This window comes from Bidens hawaiensis, unplaced genomic scaffold (assembly GCF_021521415.1).
Source record: "Bidens hawaiensis isolate Kalapana, Puna unplaced genomic scaffold, B.hawaiensis_p1.1 tig00004774_1, whole genome shotgun sequence".
NCBI classification, from domain to species: Eukaryota; Viridiplantae; Streptophyta; class Magnoliopsida; order Asterales; family Asteraceae; genus Bidens; species Bidens hawaiensis.
This window is the reverse complement of record NW_027491298.1, coordinates 490,485-504,092: the sequence shown is the minus strand read 5'-3', so window position 1 is coordinate 504,092 and position 13,608 is coordinate 490,485.

Below are 13,608 nucleotides of genomic sequence, written 5' to 3'. Positions count from 1 at the left end.
AGACGATCTTGTTCCTTAATCTTTTCCTTTTTGGCCTCCATTTCTGCTCTGAGCGCATCGAGAGAGGCGGAGGAAGCAAGCTGATTCTCTAAATTTGCAACTCTTGAGTTTGTAGCTTCCTTTTCAACATCCCACCTTCTCGTTGCATATTCTATCTTCTTGTTTTCACTAGATCTGAGAGCACTAGCACTTGGTAAGTCTCTTTCAAGTGTAGCCAGTCTATCTCCAAGTCTTGTGTGATCTGCTCTCAGATTAGCGTTCTTAGAGGCCTCTCGGTTCATCAATGCTTGTAGATTCTGGATTCGGGTGTGGAAGGTGTTTGTCAGCAATCTTTGATTTTCAGCAAGAGTGTCACTTGCCTCCTTCTGCTCTTCCAACACCCTTATCCTTTCCCTCAGATCCGCCTTTTCCTCCTCATCCTCTAACGACTTTTTTTTCATCTCCTTGATGAACTTGAGGAGCACAATTTCTCTTTCCGCCCTCTTAGCGTTGGATTCCTCCAGTGCGACGATCCTATTGAGGATAAGATCGGCATACACTGGAGGTGTCGAAGACATCCCTCGGGAGATGGGTTTGGGTGATATAATCGTGGATGGTGGGATGGTGATCGTTATGGGAGGTGAGGTTGTTAGCAAAGGTAGGGTGATGGCTTGGGTAAGGATTGGTGAAGTTATAGTGGTGGGTTGTGTTGGTTGTGTTGTGGATGGTGTGACGGTTTGGGTTGGGGAAGTAAGGATGGTTTTGCTCCATAAGCTTATTTTTTGTATTGGTGAGCTGAAAACTGATGAAGTGAATATGGATGAGGTTGGTTGGGTAGGTGGTGTTGAGGCTTGAGAAGGTTCGGGTTGGGTTTGTTGTTGGGGTGGTGAGTGTGGTAAGGAAGGTATTTGGGGTAGGAATGTTGAAATGGGTTGGTCTGTTGGTGAAGGTTCAGGTGAGGATTCTAGTGAGTCATGGAGTAGGGTCTTGGTTTTCTTGGCTTTGGTTTTCTTTCTGGGTTTTGGTGTCGTATAGGCAGGGATTTGTATCTTGGCTACGTCTAGTGTCTTGAGGGCTTGGGCCAGGGCTTCTTTGGTGATTTTTGGTTGGTCGGAGGGTTTGTCTTGTGAGGGAGACTTGACAAGAGACTTGGTTGACTTCTGGGAGTCTCCAAGTCTCCTCAAGCGCTTCAGGGGCGGCTGGTCTTCTTCTTCTTCTTCAAGTTCTATCACTTTGCCGTTTTCAGCCACTTTCCTCTTTAAGTCATGCTTGGCCTTTGTTCGATCCTCGGCCGGCTCATCTGATGAATCTTGTTCATCTTCAACTCCGGGTTCATCATCATCTTCACCCTCAGCTGACGCCTCTTCCCCAGAAGGCTCTATCTCCTCAAATAAACCAAACTTAGGACCCAGCCTTGGTCCTTGATACTGATGCCCCCTTCCCTTGGTGCTCAACAACACACCGAAAACTGAAGCTTTAATCTCATTTACATGGTATGGCTCGGGAAGAGACTTCTTGTCTTTGGCCTTTTTGGTCCCCAGTCGTGGAACATCTGGAATCAAATCGTCTAATAGTAGCTGCACGAATCTTGGGTACATGAGCCATGTAGCACCACTCTTGATGTTTCCCAGCATGCAAAAGAATATCCTTCAAGAGTAGTTGAACTTCTCTCGAGTCGTCAAAGCAGACATAATACGAACCCAATCTGAACTCATACTATCAAATCCTCCACGAATATCAGTCAGAAAATGGGTGACTATGTGGAATAAAAACCACCAATATGGTGGAAGATGACTATTTTCGAGGCTCCTCCATTCCGTGTCGTATCCCATCTGTTCAACAAAACCAACCAGCTTTTTCTTGTTTCCCCTTTCATACGTATAATCTGGCTGGTCAGCAATCTTCAATGCCCATCTAATGTCTGCTTCTGAAATAGTCAACTCCTGTCTTTCCACGGTTGTTGTGAAGGATAGAGAACCATCGGAGACCTTGGCGATTGCCCAGAAGTCCAAGATCCATTGATAGTAAACAGCTGGGTTGGCGGTGATAGCATAGGCAAGGGGTGATTGCTTGAGCCCCTTGACCATGGAGGTAAATACTTTGTCTGCCTTTGCCTTTGGCAACTCGAGAGCACAAAAATTATTATGACCCTAAAAGTTAAACAAAGAGATCATGAGAATCATTATTGAGAAACGAACAAAGTAAATAAGATATATACTTAAAGCATTAAGTATTTACATATTATAATTTAAAAAATATATATACATTTTAGTTTAAACAAGGTGATAAGTTAGTTTTAGTATGTTCACAAGTCAATTTGTCTACAATGTACAAAGATTAAGTCCAAAACAGTCCAAGAGTCCAAACAGTTCATTTGTTCAAAAACAGTCTAGTAGCTTCAGGTTTAAGATTTTGAAAATTTTTCTAAGTGTTGGTTTTTCGCATGAGGCCTTATTTCGCTTCGCATGAAGTCATGCGAAGCGAAACAGACAATCCATTCGCTTCGCATGAGGTGAAGCGAAGCGAAACAGAAACATGTTTCGCTTCGCATGAGGTCAAGCGAAGCGAAACAGAGATATGTTTCGCTTCGCATGAAGTCAAGCGAAGCGAAACAGAAATATGTTTCGCTTCGCATGACCAGGCGAAGCGAAAAACCCATCCATGCGAAGACCTGTACTTAGCCCTTTTGGATCCTCCCTTTTCTTTTCACATGGTTGATGTGTATCTAATAACCCTATAATAATGACCCTCACAACTAAGCTTTAATATTAAAATGAAAATCCTAAAACCACACACAACAGGCAAGTGTACCAATCGCAAGTAGTATAGACCTAGGAAGTCCAAGTATCGAACACGTGGACACGTAAGACGATAACGATTACTAACCCTAGACAAGACCTGCCTTAGAATAATATTTAATTGATTTTTGAATTCTTTTAACTTAACTGAACTAACTAGACTGACTAACAAAACTTACCAAAAATAGAAAACTTAACGACAAACTAACTGAGTTGACTTCGGATGGAGAAAAACGTCTACCTAGGTCTGAATCAAATTGTAGGCCTAACAAGCTAATGGATTGAATGATATCAAGACACTGGTCCCTAAAGATGACACGACTAAGGATCTCTTGGGCTCACTGGATTACCTCTCGGTCTCACTCAACAAGCCTAAACTACTCAAAATCGGCTAAAACGACCAAACCGGGAAACAATTGCTAACGTGTTCTAATGAAGGATCACCTCTCGGTCTCACCAACACTCGAACCTAATGGCAACGAATAATACACAACCAAGGATAGAGGAACAATTCAACTTAAACCAAAATAGATCAACTAGTCGCCCAAAACACCTAAACCTGACAAGAAACGAACTCGCTCTCGCGCAATCCTTATTCTAGCATGCAAAGGCAATGAGACAACCCTAACTTCTTATCACCTCTCGGTCTCAAAGAAGGTGCCTAACCGTTGTACTTAATCCAATAAATCATGCAACAAAACCCTACGGTTGTTCCTACCGCAAACAAACCCTAAACACCAAGTCTAGAATCAAACAATGCACCGATTAATCAATACAAAACTAATCAATCAACACACGGGGTTTATGCAATAAATTAACCAATATTTCCAGCCTTTAAACACAACCTATTTCATGTCTAAATCAAACTTTACAATAGCAATTAAGGTCTATCAATCAAACATTCCATAAAACTCGTCAAACACTAACAATTATCATCATTCCTAGGTAGAACTAACAAGTTTAACCGATTATCATTTTTGGACAGCAGCTAATGCTCAATAAAATCATCATATAACTCATACCAATCACCTTAATAATCATTCAATGATCAACAATAACCACTAACAATTCAATCTCTCAAACAATTGCAAAAACAATCAACAATTGAACAAGCAAATCAAAGTATAAGAACAATGAAAATGATGTAAGGATATGGATGATTCCAGGGCTGCTTGGGCTGTAACAATTGATGATAATCGATCCCGGGGCTTGTCTATTACTCCTTCTTCCTTCCTAAGCCGTCAAAACTCCAAAAACCCTAGCCAAAAAAAGTTTTTCTCCTCTCCCTTGGCTGCTGTCTTCTGCGATCGGCCAGAACCCCCAGGCTTAGTGTTTTTTTTTCTTCTTTATATTATGTTATAATATGAGGCTTGGGCTTTTTCATGTTGTAGACAGGCCGGGCTTTGAGTTTTACTTGAAAACATATGCGTAAAAGGCTCGTAAACTGCTCCAAAAGTCCTGTTTTCTTCAATATTTCACCCATAGTGTTGGTGCATGATGTCAGTAGTTCAGTATATAGTGTCTGTAATCGAGTTAGTTGGATTAGTATTTTGTAATAAGCGAAGTTAGCTCACAAGTTCGCTGATATAGGCGAACTTGTAGAGTAAGCGAAGTTAGTGACAACTTCGCCTGAACATGCCAGGCGAAGTTGTCATGTTTATAAGCTTCTAGGTTACGGCTTGTTTAAGTTAATCAGTTATTCATTGTATCGAGTTGTCCAATGTTTGTGATTGATATCACGTGTTTTCGGTTGCAATATAACGAGTCTTTGTTTATTGTAACGTGTGTTTAATCGTGTTAGCTCGTATCGTCTTCTACGCTCGTAACGTCTTACGCAGAGATTCCGCACCTACGTAGAACGAGATATTCCGTGTAGATCCGGCTGGGAACCTACAATTGGTATCAGAGCTTTTGCTCGTGATTGTGTGGTTCGGGATTATCACGCGGGTGTAGAAATCGTTCCGTTCGACTATTCGCGGGACGAGTTTACCGAGTTTTTGTGTCCTACTCACCTCCCACCATCAAAAACAACCCATAACACCTTCACATACCTCGCAAAATCCAGAAATCAAACCTGCAAAAACATCGTGTTCATCAGGCGAAGTTGCCGTCACTGTTTGTAGGGTTTAGGCGAAGATATAAGGTTAAGCGAATTTATCCACAACTTCGCCTACCTCACAAGTTCGCTTATCTCAAGCGAAGTTATCCACAACTTCGCCTACCTCACAAGTTCGCTTAACTTAAGCAAAGTTATTCACAACTTCGCCAAATCAGGCGAATTTAAAAAGGGGAGCGAAGTTAAGAATCAGCGAAGTTAAGACTTAAGCGAAGTTATCCACAACTTCGCCTACAGTACTGTTAAGAATAAAATTTTTATTTTTCGAGTTTCTTTGTGTTTTGTGAAAGATGACTTCAATAAATATTACGGAACTGGTGAAGATGGAAGTGGAAGCGGGTTCAGCTACTAAGGCACCGAAGATGCTTAAGGGTACCGATTTCATGGCTTGGAAGGATCGGTTTGAACAGTATGTTAAATACCAAGATGCTAAGATGTGGGTGTGCATTCAAGATGGTTACATTCCACCAACTGCCTTGTATGAGGGTCGTGAACAGATAAAGAAATACAATAAGATGGAAGTAGAAGAAAAGAAAATGTATGAGGCTGAAAGCAAAGCTCATGCAGCGATAACTATGGCTCTTCCACAAGAGATTCTTCACACCTTCAAGAAGTATAAAACTGCCAGAGAACTTTGGGAAGCGCTTGAAAGCCGATTTGATGGTAATGTGGGGATTCGTGCATCAAAGATTAAACTACTTACAACCCAATTCTCGGTGTTCAAGTACTTGAAGAATGAATCACTTGATGATATCATCACTAGATATTATCATCTGATGACAGAACTAAGCAATTATTCCATTGCTTACAAAGAAGATGAGATCGTGGAAAAGCTTCTTGATGCTCTCCCACCAAAATGGGAGATGTACACTGTCTTGATGAGAGAAGACAAAGAGTTTGCCGACTATGACTTGGAAACAGCAGTCAACAAACTACGAACTTTTGAATTTAACATGGTTCTAAAAGAGACACCAACTGATCAGGTTCAGGATCCAGGAATGTATGGTGCAAAAGTTAACTCAAGTTCAAGTTCGAAGTCTGAATCATCTGCTTACTACTCAAAGGGAGACTCGGGCGCTAACTCAACACATGAAGGTCATGTATGTCTCAACATGAATGGTGATGTGTGTTTTGTAGCTGGTGGATCAAATGCTTCTAAACCTCAAGCAACCAAGAGTGATTTTTCCCCAAGTGTTTCGAACAACAACTACTCAAAGATGCCCATGAGTGTTAAATCTGCTGAACAGCAGTTTGCTCTCTATGCATCTTTCGTTGCTTCGTATGAAAATTACATTCAAGGTAAGATTGTTGATCCTGCAACGTTAGACGAAGACTATGATCAGATCGATGCTGATGATCTGGAAGAGATGGATCTGCAGTGGAAGATGGCGATGATTGTGAGAAGGGTTAAACGGTTTATGAAGAAGACTGGTAGGAAGTTTGTGGGTGAAAGACCAGGGTTTGATAAGTCGAAGGTTAGGTGTTACAACTGTCAACAGAATGGCCACTTTGCGAGGGAGTGCACAAATGAACGTGTAGAACGCAGTCATACCAGGTCTACACAACAGAGTGGTGGAAGTAATGAGAATAGAGCCATGATATCCAGACAGAATGAAGAATACAACTGGAATCTGCATGTTGAGGAAGTGTTCGAACAGGCCAATTTGGCGAACATCGAAACTGCAGGAAGTGAGAAAGTGATTGGCGAAAATGAAGCCTACATGGCAGAAGTGACAGACCAGCTCACCGAGGTAAGTACCAAACTCCCTTGTACTAAATGTGAAAATATGTCTGAACAATTGACAACTATAACTGATCAGTTTGTTAGTTTGGATGCTCATTTTAAAACATTAAAAGAAGATCATCATTTCACTAAAGCTAGAGAAAACAGTTATAAGGTAAAAATAAAAGCTAGTGAGAAAGATATCAGAAGTCTTAAAGCAAGTCTAGCTGAAAAAATACAAGTAATTGATCTTAGCTATGAAGTGTTAGAAGAGAAAACCAAACTAATAGCTGAAAGGGATAAACAGATAGCTGATCACCAGGTGAAAGTGGTGGAACTTAACAGAAAACTTGAGCAATTTAGAAATTCCTCCGCTATACTTGATCACCTCGTTAGTGATCAAGGTTCCCCAGTTAAAAGAGGAGGAATTGGATATCACGAAGTTCCACCACCTTACAATCATAACTACACTTATGATCCTAGTAATCAGAAATCTGTTGATGTTGATTTTGGTCAGACAGTTCCGGTTAAGGTTACTATTAAAGAACCAGAAGTTAGTAAAGGCGAAACAAGTAAGCCTGTTTCGAGTGTTAAGATTTCTGTTCCTAGTCCTGTCTCATCAAACTCGGACAAGTCATCCGAGTCAAGTGAGACAAAAGAAGAGGCAGTGTTACCAAAAGGTGGAGAGAAACATAAATCATATGAAAAGAATTCTCCACTAAACCCGTATGTCCCACCATATGTGAGACAAACGGGCAGTAATGCAGCCTCAACATCTAAAACAACTATTGAAAAGAAATTTGAACACAGGAGTTGTTTCAGATGTAATCAATTAGGACACCTAATTGCTGATTGCCCTCTGAAGCAGAGATTCAGAGGTGTGAGGCCTTCGAAAACTGAGAACAGAACTAACCGTAATCACTATAATGGTAAAAATGAAAACTCATCAAAGTTCAGAAATTGGACTAATCCTGGTTTTCAAAGAAATCGATCTCAGTTTTTCACTGCTAACAACCAAACCATAAGTAATAATTCATTTAATTCACGAAGGTTTGGATGGCCTCATAGTCAATCTACAAGAAGGTATCCATTTAGGACTTACAGAAATTATTCTGACACTAACTTTGACAGCCAAAGTACGGGATGTATCGACCCAAGACCAATAGGTCATGGGTCCCCAGATTTTAATCTTCTGCTTTAATCGTGCAGGAACAGTTGAACAGGGCTGCAAACAATCTATGGGTTGTGGATAGCGGCTGTTCCCGGCACATGACGGGTAACAAGAGTTTGTTACACGAATGGAAACCTGTTCAGGGAGGAAGAGTGAGTTTTGCTGGAGAGAGCGGTGGAAGGATTACAGGAATTGGGACGGTAACTAATGGAAAAATGACTTTAGAGAAAGTGAATTTCGTTGAAGAACTAAAGCATAATCTGCTGAGTGTATCGCAGATCTGTGACAAAGACTACACAGTGCACTTTACCAAGAATGAGGCGATTGTACTGTATCCTGGTTTCAAGATACCAGAGGATTAGATAGATATGAAGGCTCCAAGAGAAAAGAATACGTATATTATGGACATGAGGTCGACTGAGATGGCAACAGAAGAATCGTGTAATCAGAGGAGGAGACTTGGAGTTGGTCGCCTACACGGATTCTGATTATGGAGGATGCAATCAGAATCGGAAATCAACAACAGGTGGATGTCAGTTTCTTGGAGGCAGATTAGTGTCATGGCAGTGCAAGAAGCAGACCTCAGTCGCCATTTCAACCTGTGAAGCAGAATACATGGCAGCATCAAACTGCTGCTCCCAGGTTCTTTGGATTCAACAACAGTTGCGCGATTATGGTCTGAATTTCACTCATACTCCTATTTGCATTGATAACACTGCTGCTATCTCAGTAACTAACAATCCCGTAAAGCATAGCAAAACTAAACATATTGACATCTGTCATCATTTTATACAGGATTGTGCTGAGAAGAAACTGATTGTGCTCGAAAAGGTTGATACGTTAGATAATTTCGCTGACTTGTTTACTAAAGCGTTTGACAAAAATCGTTTTCAAAACCTTGTTGAGCTGAATGGGATGATCAATCCCGAGTAACCGTGTTTTGTGTTTTTGTTTAAAAAAAAAAAAAAAAAAAAAAAAAAAAAAAAAAAAACATCACTATCGCTTAGAATTATGTCGGTTGCCTCAGTTTAAAGGACATGTCTTCGGATATGTTTGGTCCTCATTTCTACTTGTAGAATATGAGGATAGCCATTAACCAGATGACTGAAAGTGACCGGGGCGGTTTATGATGTGTTTTTATTCTTTCGCTGAAAATTAGTCGATCATACTTAGTTAGAAGGACACATACTTGTATGTGGTCGGTCCAGCTGATCCATTGGATCTTCAGGATAGCCGTTTACCTGAAAACTTCAATTTGATCGGGGCGATTGAAGTTAAAATTTTTTATGGGAGATGAAATTATTTTTCAAGTCTACTACTTCGTAAGAAGTTCCTTTACTATGTTTAACAGAAAATTGATCCAACCTTGGAAAGTGATAGATATACTGATTCTGTGTGCTTAACTAGTGAAGTTATTAGGCCTAAAAGGCTTTAGAACAGTCCTTGTATGTCATGGTAGCTTCTTATGGTGCGTAAAAGTAGAAGTGATACTAACTAAATCTACTCGATTTTACGTGGAAACTCCTTAAGAGTTGTGTATGTCTCCATATATATCTTTCCGAATGATAGGCAGAAAAGCGATTACCCAGTCATACACGAGCCCGTGAGTGTTCTGATTCCCGTGAAGATAGCGTGTCAAGAAACTGCAGTGATCCAGATTCGGGACTTGCAGTTGTTTACTACTCTGAAGTTATGTAAATACTTAAAAAAAATGTGTGTGTTATTGAGACATTCTAGAGTTCATAATGATAAGACTTCTCAATCAAGATGCAAGATAGAGAACGGGAAGAAGAGTCTGAAGATCGAAGAGTAATTACTATTTCATCAGACACTACGGGTCGAGGTCAACTCGGGGTGACTTGGGGAAAGCCAAATACGCTTTGAGAATAGATAGGAGGCATCATAATCTCTTAGTTGTTGCCCATTTAAGTTTTGAGCTTAATTGAACCTAACCCGTATCACAGAAGCGATGAAAACCATTTTAAGTTATTTACCTGCTTACAACCTATTTCTTTATGTCATAATACAGCTGAACACGGATCTGTGTGACAGTCACGTAGTTAGTATGATTCCTGTTCGGATCTTTTCTAAAACATGGTAGTCCCTGTCGAGACTGAAATTTGATCATGTGTACTTTAATTTTTAAAAGTTTTTTCTACTTATGTAGTTGTATGATTTTATACCTGGGTTACTTGGTCTTGATCGTATCATTTAACTTTTTAAAGGATGTTTTAAAACTTAATTGCAAATTGTTCAAATTATAGGGGTTTGTTTTGTAAAGTTTAATATCGGCGAACTTGTGCATAACTTCGCCTGCAATAGGCGAAGTTATCCATAACTTCACCGGTATAATTCTGACCCTATATAAAGAAGTTTTAAGGTCAAACTGTTCATTATTTTCATAAACCTGCGAACTTATCTTCTGAAACCCTAAGCGAACTTATATCTCGACTATTGCAGTCGTCCCTGCTCAAGCTGATCTGCAGGTGCTGAATGAGAAGAAGATATTTTATATTCCTGCTTGGAAAGATGAAGCGAAGAAATATAAAAGAGTTGTTTCGGTATGTGTACGAGAAGGAGTGCATGCTTAAAGATGAAGATACAAGATTGTTGAAGATTACAAGACACGTGTTTGAAGATAAAGATATGAAGCTACTGCCAAGGGGGAGTCTGTTGGTGCATGATGTCAGTAGTTCAGTATATAGTGTCTGTAATCGAGTTAGTTGGATTAGTATTTTGTAATAAGCGAAGTTAGCTCACAAGTTCGCTGATATAGGCGAACTTGTAGAGTAAGCGAAGTTAGTGACAACTTCGCCTGAACATTCCAGGCGAAGTTGTCATGTTTATAAGCTTCTAGGTTACGGCTTGTTTAAGTTAATCAGTTATTGATTGTATCGAGTTGTCCAGTGTTTGTGATTGATATCACGTGTTTTCGGTTGCAATATAACGAGTCTTTGTTTATTGTAACGTGTGTTTAATCGTGTTAGCTCGTATCGTCTTCTACGCTCGTAACGTCTTACGTAGGGATTCCGCACCTACGTAGAACGAGATATTCCGTGTAGATCCGGCTGGGAACCTACACATAGCCTACAAAATAAAGATTAATATGTAAAAGCTATCTAAAACGAGTTAAAACACATAAAATGTAATACAAAAACGTAGATAAAATGTGTGGAAAATTCGAGTGTTTTACAACACATCAATGGTCGCCTAGATGCGAATTAAGTTTCTGGAAAGTTTGAGCCTGGACCTCCTTTGTTTACTTGGTCAATTTATCCTTAGAACATCTGAACAAAAACCTAAATCTACAAACTTTACATAAACAACCCTAATTCTAATAATTAATGATGATAATCAAGATCAATAAGTCCAACAATAGAATATACACAATATATTAATCAATCTCATATGAAGATCAGCCGTAGATCTAGCTGACGGTTCATCTGAACCGTCGTCTTGATCCACGAGAACCCAGAAACATGAAGATGAAGTGATTTATGGTGTTCTGATGTTATACCAAGGGTGGATACTCAGGATTCAACGGCATGTTTGTGATTATGAGGGTCGGATTCTTTGAAAGTTAGAAGAAGATTAGGGTTTGAAGGTTTGAAGATGAGAGAGAGAGGAGAGTAAAAAATAAAAGTGTTTGGTGAATAGTGAAAGATATTTTAGGTTTCCCTTATATATAGGGTCAGCCTATCTCGCGAAAAGATCAAAATATCGCGAATATTCACCGAAAATACACTCTCAGACCTCGGTCTTTGAAACAATTTGCATTTTCAAACCCGAAAAACATTTACCCACCGAATCCACACACTTAATTATTTATAATATTTTCTTTTGTTGGTCCATAATCATTAACGTTTGCACGATCAATCTCTTTTCTCAAAACAAAACATAATAAAAGAAGACACTAAAATAAAATTAAAATTAAAATTAAGATAAAATAAAATAAATAAAAATAAAATTTAAAATATTAAACTATTCAGATACTTAATATTTTAGAAAACAAAAACAAAATAAATTAAAAAAATTTAAAACATTTTAAAGTTAAAAAACAATAAATATTAAATTAATTTACATAGTTCTTTTCTTTAGTTAATTTACAAAGAACGATCACGACATGGAATCATATTGATTTGCAAAGCCCTAGATCACGTTTCCATTTTGAAATTATTTTGACACAAGTTCATCATTGACTGTAGATATTGTCCTTCTTTTTAACTTGACAAGTGTTTTGATACCAAAATGATACATTTGAAGTACAATTAAGCACGGTGCTTATGTGGTCCCCACTTCATCAGACATGTTACTGATTCCATCATATCTCGGGCCTACTTTGTGTTAAAGTATCACCTCAATTTGACTTAAACCTTTCTTAGTTGATCACAGTATTCTTATTAACATACTTGACCTATTGTACACTGTACACATGACACTTTGTGCTTTGCACACTTGACTCGATCTAGAAAGATTAAAATAAAGCAGAAGTTCAGGCCATAACAATCAGGTCGGATAATACCATATTATCACGCAGAGAAAGTTCAAGGCTTGAACAAAAGAAAGAAAAGAAAACAAATCAGAAGACTCGGAGCCTTAACAATCAGATCTTGTGTAACATCCTAAAATTTATAATGTTGAATAAAGGAAGTTATGTTTAGTGATTTCGCGTAATTAATTAATATCGGGTAAGGAGCGGATCATTGACTTGGAATAATTGAGATGGGTTAAATGAGAATGGGCCTTAGGTCCATGGGATTTAAGGGATATAAATACCCCCTAAACCCAAAAATATCTTTCATTCTATCACTTTTCTAACACACTCCAAAACACACACACCACACAACTTCGCCACCGGCCGAGGGAAGAACGAGGCAGATCCAGGGGAGAGAGAGAGAGAGCGTTGGTTGTGATTAAACAAGTAAGCGAGATCCAAACGAGCTCATAAAGGTATGATTCTTGATCTTTGAAGTTTAAAGATCCGAGCTTTATAGCGTATATACGACCGGAAACGGTTGGGGAACGTAGGGGGTGATGTCGAACCATAGCAAGGGTGTTAAAATCGCTCGAAATGCTGGTCAGAAACTAAAACAGCGGCTGATCTGGGCAACTTCGCCTGCATCTGGGCAACTTCGCCTTCAAAGCGATAACTTCGCCTTCAAAGTGATAACTTCGCTTACGGCTAAGTTCGCCTAACTGGTAACTTCGCCTAAAGCCAAGTTCGCCTGATAACTTCGCCTAGAGCTAAGTTCGCCTGAGGTTTAACTTCGCCTAAAGCCAAGTTCGCCTGATAACTTCGCCTAGAGCTAAGTTCGCCTGAGGTTTAACTTCGCCTAAAGCCAAGTTCGCCTGATAACTTCGCCTAAAGCTAAGTTCGCCTGAGGTTTAACTTCGCTTAAAGTCAAGTTCGTTTAGAAAATAAATTAAAAATCTAATGAAAAATGTGTTAAGACAGTTAATGGAAATAAAATTTTTCCAAGCTGACCTGGCAGCTCGACCCCAGCCAGGGGCTCTGCCCCTTGGACCCTGCTAGGGGCTGCCGCCCCTAGACCCCGCTGCCAGGGGCGCTGCCCCCGGACCCCCGTTCGTTGTGGGTCATATAAAGATAGAAATACATTATGAGAAGTGATAGTTAATTGATACGTATACTTGTTATACAGTCAGCCGTGCACAACTGAAGAAAGGGATTACGATTAACGGTGAACGTAACCGTGTTCAGGTGAGTTTCTAGCCCCATTTATGTGTTATGTTTTCGGGGCTGTGTGCATACTCAATATGTTTGTTAATACGCTTATCCTAAGAGATAAGTGTATGCCTTATG